Below are 11,243 nucleotides of genomic sequence, written 5' to 3' on the forward strand. Positions count from 1 at the left end.
AATATTTGGAAAATTTAAAATATATTCTTATGCTTTATGTAGAGAAAATGAAAGGTAATGTAGAGAAAATGAAAGGTAATGTACAAAATTTTTAAATAAAGAAAATTTTAACACCCTATCTGATTAAAGCTAATAGGTTGCTTTATGTCTGATTTCATTGTAATTTAGTAGCTTTACAACTTGTCTTTGCTAAAAATATTAGTACAAATTAGACAAGCATTTAAGTAAAAAAAATATTTTTAATAATCATGTCAAACCAATAGAAATAAGGAGAAAAGCAATGAGGTCTTAAAGTACATAGAATTTCTATGAATAAGCAGTGTACTGAAGCTTGTTGACATGTCACAGAAGTAAGCCTTTTAAAATGTTTCCTTTGGGGGGAGGTTGAATCCAAGAGGGATGGAATGTGTATATATCTACCTGATTCAGTTCATTGTAATGTAGAAAATAACCAAATCAATCAAAAGTAATTAATAAAAAATGTATATTCGATAAGAAAAAGCCTTTGTACATATAAAATACTGCAGGGTTATGAGTTTTCAAGCAATAATGGCCACCGTTTATTAGTATGTCCTTAAATGCCATCATTATCTGATTTAATCTTTACAGAATATTTATAGACCTGGAATTATTATTTATCTTGAGCAAGATAAATTACTTTTTTTCTTGAGGAAACTTTAAACTTAAACTTTCAGCAATGCTTTAAAGGGTTATATAAGTAAAAGTGCAGCAGATCTAGAATGTAAATTCTGGAATGGTTGGTTGGGTCTGGGCAAGTGCTCATAATCACTCTGCTACGTTGATTCTACAGAAGGTAAAGGAAATAATTTCCAAAATAGTTTATAATTCCCAAAACTGAGCTATTTTCCATCATAAAATTCTGGGAAGTTGGATTATGCATGTGAACTTGTATGATATAATTTAAAAGATGAAAACTATAATCTTTCATTTTGCAAACCAGTTGCCTTTAAAAATGAATGTACATAGATCATGGTTTAACATGGTTCATGATTTCCAGTTACAATGTAGATTTCTAAAGAAATATTCTTAGAAATATTTGGCATTATATTCAATCAAGCAGGATGGTTCAACAACAACATAAATAATAAATATAAATAATTCTATTTGTTTCTGTAGAGAAAACAAGGAAATACACTATAGGAATGGAAAAAAATGAGCTTTAAAATTTATCATCACTGTTATTTTAATTGTTTGGGGACTTTTCTCTCCTGCATGACTCTTCTGAGAGCATTTTTCACTTCTTTGTTTCGAAGACTATATATGAGTGGATTCAGCATGGGGATGACTATAGTATAAAACACAGAAGCCACGTGATCCTTTCCCAAAGACTAGGACTTACTTGGTTTTACATAAGTAAAAATTGTAGTACCATAAAAGATGGTGACCACCAAGAGATGGGAGGCACAAGTAGAGAAGGCATTTTGCTTCCCTGAAGTGGAAGTAATTTTCAGGATGATAGACAAGATGGCCACATAGGATGCAGACACAATGATAAAAGACACCAGTAGAGTGGAGCCAGCAAAAATGGATATAATGATTTCAATGTCATGTATGTCAGTGAATGACAGGGCTAAAATTGGGGGTGCTTTGCGGAAAAAGTGATAGATTATATTGGAGCCACAGAAATGCAATCTGCTCATGCCAAGCACATTGACAAAGGAGTCCATAAAGCCAATCAAATATGATTCAAAAAGTAGGGAGCAGCAGTGTCTGGTGGATATAACAACCAGGTAACATAGACCTAGCTGCAGATAGCTACATAGCGATCATAGGCCATGGAGGAGAGAAAGAAACATTCAGTGACACCCAAGAAAACAAAGCAATTCAACTGGATGAAGCAGTTCAGGTATGAAACATATTTGTTGGAAGTCAGTAAATTGTCTAAAGTTTTAGGGGTGATGACACTTGAGTAACTGAGATCAAGAAATGACAAGTGACTGAGGAAAAAATACATGGGTGTGTAAAGCTGGGAATCCAGGGAGATTAGCAGGATCATCCCCACCTTCCCCAGCACAGTGATCAGGTACATCAGGAGAAAGAGGGTGAAGAGGACCAGCCAGATCTCTTCAGAGTCTGTCAGTCCCATGAGGATGAAGTCAGACACCTGTGTGATATTCCTTCTGCCCATGGTGTTCAAATGCTCCAAACAGTTGAGATCAAAGTTGATACTCAGGAAAAATTTCTTCAAAAAGTTTGCATTTTCATTAATGACATGACAGATTTATGTTAGTGCTTCTAGGATGTGATAATGATGAAGTGTGTACAAAGTATGAAGAGAAACATCTTAATTTGATTGCCAAATATATAAATATAGAAACAGGTATAAACTGACATTTGGATATAATATAATAAACACTAATCTATTGATGCTTTTGAACTGTGGTGTTGGAGAAGACTCTTGAGAGTCCCTTGGATTGCAAGGAGATCCAACCAGTCCATCCTAAAGGAGATCAGCCCTGGGTGTTCTTTGGAAGGACCGATGCTGAAGCTGAAACTCCAGTACTTTGGCCACCTGATGCGAAGAGCTGACTCACTTGAAAAGACCCTGATGCTGGGAAAGATTGAGGGCAGGAGGAGAAGGGGACAACAGAGGATGAGATGGCTGGATGGCATCACCGACTCGATGGACATGAGTTTGGGTAAACTCCGGGAGTTGGTGATGGACAGGGAGGCCTGGCGTGCTGCGATTCATGGGGTCTCAAAGAGTTGGATACAACTGAGCGACTGAACTAAACTGAATATATCAAAAACAATTAGGATAGCCCTAACATCATTTCCCTTTGTTAAAATGTTTAATTCTCATTAGAATATTACATCATAGGTATTACCCACATTTTTTAAGTGAGAAAAAGTGCACAGAGAATTTAGGTAATTTTTTCAGTCAGGGCTATTTCATGTTTTCTCTGTAATTCTACCAAGATAGATTGATCCCAGAGAGTATGCTCATGATACTCTGCTGCTGCTGCTGCTAAGTCGCTTCAGTCATGTCTGACTCTGTGTGACCCTATAGATGGCAGCCCATCAGGCTCCCCCATCCCTGGGATTCTCCAGGCAAGAACACTGGAGTGGGTTGCCATTTCCTTCTCCAGTGCATGAAAATGAAAAGTGAAAGTGAAGTCACTCAGTTGTGTCCAACTCTAGCGACCCCATGGACTGCAGCCTACCAGGCTCCTCTGTCCATGGGATTTTCCAGACAAAAGTACGGAGTGGGGTGCCATTGCCTTCTCCACATGATACTCTATTACTATTTAAAATTAATTTCAGTAAACCTGAAAATAAATGCTAGATATAAAAGGACCAGTGGTAGAATTGTTTTAATGTATCACGTACTGTTCACTATATTAAAATATTATTTAATACTAATGGAAAATAAATATCAACCTCTTGATTTTTTAGTTGTAAAGAGTATCAAAATTATAGCTTCATATTCATATTAATTTTCAAAATATGCATTTTCCTAATTTGACTATTAAAATAAAACTTCTAAAATTAACAATTTCCTTGCAGACCTTGATTGCACAAATTTTATATTTCTGGATCTACAAGTCCTGGAACTTCTTAGGGTAAGAAGAAGAAATAATAAAGTAAGTAATCATTCAAATACTATTTGTAAGAAATGATATCAGATCAGATCAGATCAGTCGCTCAGTCATGTCCGACTCTTTGCAACCCCATGAACTGCAGCACGCCAGGCCTCCCTGTATATCACCAACTCCCGGAGTTCACTCAGACTCGATATAGAAATCATTTAAATGATATCTGTAAGAAATGATACAGATATCATTTAAAAAATGGTACCTGTATGCAGAGACTTCTGATAATTCCTTATTATATTTGAACCTAACAAAAGTCTTCTAATTTTGAGACTAGTACTTACCAAGAGGCAAAGTTAGTGAAAAATCATTTTCTTCTAATATTATCTGTCTAGAAGTATGTCAACCTCAAATTTTGCTCACAAATGAAATATGAAGATCTTCTCAGTCAAAAATTTCTGTAATATAATATTTGTTTTCTTTGAGGTAAGTTCTTTTGACTTCTTAGTGCATTCATTTTTTTTTTATTCTGAGAGAAAAGTTAATCAACATAGAAATTCTGTTCAGCTGCTGATCATGTGTAAATTTTGCCTGGAAGTTCTGTCTAAAAAGAACATCAGGGCTTTACCATGTAAGTAAACAGAGCAGAGTATGCCTTTCCTCTTATATTAGTAATTTCAAGGTACCTCACATACTGGGGATTGATGTTAATGAAAAATTTCATCATCCCTGTGGACTAGTTTCAAGGAAATATTATTTTGTATGTCTCCAAGGAAAAGATTTCTTAAACTAAGTGTAGCAATGCTAAGGTTTTTAAAGCTAGTTATCTTTTCCCTTAGGAGTCAGACAGTGAAGAGCATGATGGTTTAATCTTCCTTTGTGATTCTCTAGACATATGCATGTGGTAATAAACTATTTCTAAAAAAGTGCTTGATTACTTTATGACTGGAACCATTAGGGACAAAATGATACATTTTTTACAATGAAACATTTATATATAAGTGTGTAACACTATTATAGGAGTTATTATGTTCATTAGAAACAAAATGAAATCTGAAAATGTGAAGGGAATTCTTGACAAGGTAAGAACTATTTTTTTTTTCCTAAAGTTTTATTGAAATATAATTGAAACAGGAAGATTTACACTCATTTACTGGTACATATTAATGAGTTTGGACTTCTGTATATATCCATGATGCCATTACCACAATCAAAGTTCTAAACCTATCCAAAAATCTCCAAAAATGTACCTGTGTTCTTTTTTGCATATGTATAATTCATGATAACAACTGATTTTTCTAAAACAACTGTTGTATGCTAAAATATATCAGGAAAAATAAAGATACAAAATGAGAATATAATAAATTTCAAAAATGATATGAAAATAATCAACCTCTTGTAATATTTGATAAAGTTTTCTCAATTTTTCTGGTTCATAAATGCTTATTTGGGTGCCACTAGATATGCATACTTTTTATCATACTGTATATTTAGTATCCATCTGCATTTTATAACTAAAATTTCACAATATACTATGACCAATGTTATGCCATCCTTTCCTAAAACCCATAATTTCATGCATTATGCATTGAGTGATACTCCATGACAAATTTTACTCCAGAAATGTTCATCAAATGCTGCATTGTGGCGAACCAAGGATGAAAGAGCAGATAAAACCAAGGCGGGTCCTGGAATGCAGGAACAGAAAAACCAGACCCGTATTGTCCTTCCCTCCCCCATGTTGTAACTATTAATGGATTTCAGGTCCTCCTGAGCAGTATAACCTGTCTCCCCTCCTACCCCATAGGAGGGGAGAAGGCACTTGCCTTACTCTTCCCCCCGCTCAGTATACCTGCCTCATCCAATCAGCAAATGACCCACAAGTCCCATTTTGCACTCTTTGTACCCTGGGAATAAAAGTGGATTAAGGACCCGTGTTCAGCCTTGGTTCTCCCTTGAGCTGGCCTGCTGTTCTAACAGCGTCTCCCACTCTAGTAAACTTTATTTCCCTCTCACTCTATTGTCTGGAAATTCTTTTCCAACTTGCGCCCACACCATGACAGTTTTTGTGGCCCATACAGGGACTTGGGGTATTTTTCCCCACCTCCTCACTTCTCCTTTCTCATAGGGACCCTCTGAGAACAGGTGAGTGCTGTGGAAGCAACTGTGGAACCCTGGCCATGGTTTCCCTCTGGTGTGTTCCAAAGGCCCCACTGCTCACAGAGCCCTGGTAGCTGCCCCCTGAATGGGTGAGGGTCTCTCCTTTTTCTTCTCTCCAACTGAGGACTAGGCCAACCAATATTGTGTGCATGGGTCAGGCACTTAAAAGCCATTAGGGTGCCTGCCACATGAAGACACCTGTGCGAGGATGAGGGGGACACAGAACCGATCAGGCCACAAGGGCATCCGCCCCCAGCAAGACAACTTCCGTGCACCATGTCAGGTACATAGTAGTTGAAGCAAAACAGATCATTGTCCCCTGGCCACCGCCTTCCTGATAGGATTGTAAGGCTGATTTCTCATCCTTCTTCCCTGTCACTTTCACTTCTTTTCCTTTCAGTCCAGATTGATTTACAGGAGCCTAGGTGTAGCCTCTGAACCATCCCAAGAGTGCCTTCCACGTTTCAGGAAATCGCTAAATGGCGAGTCACCTGGTTGCTCCCAGGAATCTCTGTCTTTCTCTGCCCGGGTCACATGGTGCCTTACCTGTAACCGTTCTCAGGGGTCACCTCTGTGGACGCGACTGTGGGGACGGTCAGCCATTTTTGTCCCATTAGTCTCACTCAGAGATCACTGGGACAAATGGGACACTTTTCTGTCAGCCGGTGACGCTCAGTACCCGCATTCCACGGTACATAGGCTAAGAGTGTGTTCTGCTATGTTCCCGGAGCCTCTCTCAGACTCACCCCTTGGCTATATTCTCAGAAACTGGAAAATTTTGACCCTGCAAAAGGCCTGGCTCCAATACAAACTGGGGGACCCCCCACAAAAAAGACAATATGGCCTCTGAATGGCACATTCAGTTCAGTTCAGTCGACTCTGATTCTTTGCAACCCCATGAATTGCAGCACGCCAGGCCTCCCTGTCCATCCAACTCCCAGAGTTCACCCAAACTCATGTCCATTGAGCCAGTGATGCCATCCAGCCATCTCATCCTCTGTTGTCCCCTTCTCCTCCTGCCCCCAATCCCTCCCAGCATCAGGGTCTTTTCAAATGAGTCAACTCTTCTCACAAGGTGGCCAAAGTATTGGAGTTTCAGCCTCATCATCACTCCTTCCAATGAACACCCAGGACTGATCTTCTTTAGAATGGACTGGTTGGATCTCTCTGCAGTCCAAAGGGCTCTCAAGAGTCTTCTCCAACACCACAGTGCAAAAGCATCAATTCTTTGGCTCTCAGCTTTCTTCACAGTCCAACTCTCATATCCATATATGACCACTGGAAAAACCATAGCCTTGACTAGATGAACCTTTGTTGGCAAGGTAATATCTTTGCTTTTGAATATGCTATCTAGGTTGCTCATAACTTTCCTTCCAAGGAGTAAGTGTCTTTTAATTTCATGGCTGCAATCAACATCAGCAATGATTTTGGAGCCCACCAAAATAAAGTCTGACACCGTTTCCACTGTTTTCCCATCTATTTTCTATGAAGTGGTGGGACCAGATGTCATGATCTTCGTTTTCTGAATGTTGAGTTTTAGGCCAAATTTTTCACTCTCCTCTTTCACTTTCATCAAGAGGCTTTTTAGTTCCTCTTCACTTTCTGCCATAAGGGTGGTGTCATCTGCATATCTGAGGTTATTGATATTTCTCCCAACAATCTTGATTCCAGCTTGTGCTTCTTCCAGCCCAGAGTTTCTCATGATGTACTCTGGATATAAGTTAAACAAGCAGGGTGACAATATACAGCCTTGACGTTCTCCTTTTCCTATTTGGAACCAGTCTGTTGTTCCATGTCCAGTTCTAACTGTTGCCTCCTGATCTGCATATAGGTTTCTCAAGAGGCAGGTCAGGTGGTCTGGTATTCCCATCTCTCAGAATTTCCCACAGTTTATTGTGATCCACACAGTCAAAGGCTAGCTTTTGCCAAAAGCAGGGAAAAGACTCAGAATTTCCTTCTATTCAGTCCTTCATGACCCTCAGTCAGAATCCCCAGATTTGAGGGACTTATGCCGCATGTGTCTTTCTGTTGCCTCCCTATCTCCTTTTGCCCTCTGTCTCTCTCTGTCAGATTTCCTAGACTACTCCAGCTCGACCTGTCGTATCCACATGATCTCTAGGAAAGGATTCTGAGGTTCCCTTTGGTCTAGGTCTTTCTTCTATATTCAAAAGCCTGAAGGATCAAAAACTCTTCTCTATGCTTCAAAACTGGTTCTTTTTGCATATGCAATTAAAAACAACTAGTCTGTTAAAAAGTCTGCCTAAGGGAAAGCTTGAAGTTAACCCATTCCATGTCCCTGAAAAATTCCATGTCTCAGCCCACTTTGCCTGAGACCTCTGCTACTGCTGCTAAGTCACTTCAGTCGTGTCCAACTCTGTGTGACCCTATAGACGGCAGCCACCAGGCTCCCCCATCCCTGGGATTCTCCAGGCAAGAGCACTGGAGTGGATTGCCGTTTTCCTCTCCAATGCATGAAAGTGAAAAGTGAAAGTGAAGTTGCTCAGTCATATCCGACTCCTAGCCTCCCCATAGACTGCAGCCTACCAGGCTTCTCCATCCATGGGATTTTTCCAGGCAAGAGTACTGGAGATTGCCATTGCCTTCTCAGCCTTGGGCAAATTAGAACTTAAAAAAAAAAAAAAAAAAGGAGGGGATGTCAAAGAGACATTTTAAATATCAAGTGGAAAACTATGAGATCTTTGTCTGTCTGTCTGGATTTATGTATATCTCAGTGTGTGTCTTTTTTTTTTTTTTTTTTTTAATAATATTGCTGAACTTGTAAGTGAGTTCTAATTTAATTGGGCTAAAGAAAAGTAAGTGCTTACAAATCAGACAATTCTAAATATAAAAGAAATTAACCTAAATGAATTTCAGATTCATGTGAACTGGGAAATATTCAATATTAAGTATCTAGCATTAATGTTTGTTTGCTAATCTAATATAGACATGTCTAAGAGCCATTAACATTAAGCATAATATTTTCATTGTGCCTAGGTTTACTATAAATTAAATATTGTTATATTTATATATCTGTTACAATTTTGTCAGAAAGGAAAGTACCTCAAGTGAAGAAACTTTAAAAAAATGTAAATGAGATATGAGCTTTTAAATAAACTCTATTGAGAATAATTATACTTTAAAAATGTCTGTCTAAAACAGTCTCTCTAGATTTTGGTAACTTGAATTTCTAGGGTTCTGCTAAACTAAGTGACAGAAGTTTATTGAATAGCTAGGTCATTTCCAAATAAAATAAGACTCTGAAATAGTCATAACTTAACTCTAACTTCCTCTTACACAGAAACTAAAGAGATTGCCACCCTGAGATGTTCTCTATAAGAAAGCAAATTTTTAAAGAAATTATCACTGATATTTATGTTCACCAATCTATAGAATGCTAACATAAAGGTCAGTTCTTGGTTGCTTAAGGAAAGTAGGATGTATGTTTTCAGTAAAAAAGGTTTGAGAAATGAAATTACATTTTATGAAGGGAAAAGGAAGTTAGCCTGACTTACAGGTGGCTGTTTCAGGATGGGAGAACAAATGGGCACAGAAAGTGATAAGAAGGTTTTATGGAAAGTGGACCCCAAGGGAAGAGTTTTGTGCATAAATACCAGTGTTCTTGAAATATTGAACTGCCTTTGATAATGGATTTTAAGTTTCTTTACCTCTGAAGTGATTTCTTCTATGTTTACCTTTGAAATCTTCTTTGTTACTTTGGCTACTTTGGCTAAGTGAATATATTGTTTCACAGTGATATATATGATTCTATCTGATTGAGTGTTATAAATCCTTTTAATATTTATCGACAAAACTTCCTAAATAACTTGACTTCTAGCTAACTTTGGGACGCTTCAGAGGGCCTCTGAGACATCCAAAAGAGCTATTAAACCACCTGAGTTCATTTGACATGTTAAATTACCTGCGAAGTATTGTTGGAGGAGTGATGGAATCTTCTCAGGTTATATTGTATATTGATGTTACTTATATAAATATCCCGGAAAATTATGTGAAATTCATGAAAATCTGATATGTCTTGGTAAAATGTTTTCAGTTATAATTCTAGTTATCATGTTAAAGTGTTATAAGTCACAGCAATGACCAGGCTACTTTGTCAATTGTACTTTAATTAGATTTTAAACATGTCTTCTATGGTTTCACACTCATGCCTTTAGAAAAATACTGCTAGTTTTTCAAGGTGTATGGAAAAGACTTTTCTAAGATTAGCTGACAAACAACTTTTGTTTGTTATCTGGTAAACTGGTAACAGACTGGAATTTAGTCTACTCTCTATGTTAAGAGAGAAAAGCTTTCTTAGAATGAAGCTTTCAATAAAAGATTATGAATTTCTTTGCCTCTGAGTGATTTATATTTGTTTTTAAATTTTTTTGTGACTTTGGTAAGGTAAATAAGCATTATTTAAGATTATGGTACATGTAAAAGCTCATTCTGCTTCTACAAAAACTAACCCCTCACTGTTAGATTTTTTGCTATCCTGATGTCCTTAAAACATGGCAACAGTCTACTCCTAAATCAGGCAATTAAAAATGGGTGAACAATAGCTGTAAATCAAAGAGTCAGGGCTATGGGAAATCCAAGATGGCTCCTCAGCTTTCCCCGGCTCCCTGACAAACCTCATTTTCATTTGATGGGTTAAAACCTTCTCTGGTACCAGGGTTAATGCCCTTATAATGGAAAAAAAATCATGTGTCACTGAATATCAAGTTTTGCTAATTGTTAAACTAAGTTTCTAGTTTTGTTTACTAAGACTCCTGAGATAGCTCCTTGTTATGTTATATTGCTCAAAAATTTAATTAAATTATTAAAAAGGACACTCTAAGTTTGTTTCTAAAGCTTATCTCAGTAACCAGCCTTCAGTTAAAGATCAGATGCTCCATGGTGTATAATTAGGAGGTTAACACAAGGCTATAGTCATTTAACAAATGAAGTCAGATGACCTGAGGTATACTGGGCTATACCTAATGAAAGTTCTTGACTTATAATTCTTACTTATGACTTCACTAATAACTTCTACCTATAGCTATTTTATTTTCTATGTCACTTGTTCCAGAAGATTCTTACCTTACGAAATGTGTGACTGAGCCTGTGTTAAAATGCTGATATGCAGTTCCATATGAGGTCAATGATTGTACTAATGTAACCCTAGATATGGAAAGTAGCAACAAGAGGGAATATTTTCCTGGACCAAGAGGTTAGTAAGACAGATATAATCCAGAAACATTTGCTTTCGCAAGGCCTGGTCCAATAATAGCACACTGAGGGGCCTGTCAATGGAATATTCCCTAGACCAGGGAATGAGTTTTCCCAGCCCCATTGGACACAATGGCCATAAAATGCCCCCAAAACATAGTTGAATAGTGGCTTTGAAGGGACCCTGCTGAATGGAAGTTGGCACTTGCCAGCTGCCCCTACAAAGATTACATCATGACCACTGCAAGCTGCTAACCCTCAACACTTTCTGAAAGGAGTTCAGGGTGGGATTTAGAAATAAGGCATCCTGTGCTCTGGGAA

At 37.8% G+C, this 11,243-nt stretch overlaps 1 pseudogene; it reads right to left on the reverse strand.

Annotated features, from left to right (window-relative positions):
• Positions 1 to 1,199: 1,199 nt before the first annotated feature.
• LOC147358636 (olfactory receptor 8H1-like) lies at positions 1,200 to 2,153 on the reverse strand (annotated as a pseudogene).
• Between the last annotated feature and the right edge of the window lie 9,090 nt (positions 2,154 to 11,243).

The sequence above is a fragment of the Bos grunniens genome, chromosome 15 (genome assembly GCF_055505025.1).
Source record: "Bos grunniens cultivar Pamir isolate PY7600 chromosome 15, Bosgru_T2T1.0, whole genome shotgun sequence".
Classification (NCBI taxonomy): domain Eukaryota; kingdom Metazoa; phylum Chordata; class Mammalia; order Artiodactyla; family Bovidae; genus Bos; species Bos grunniens.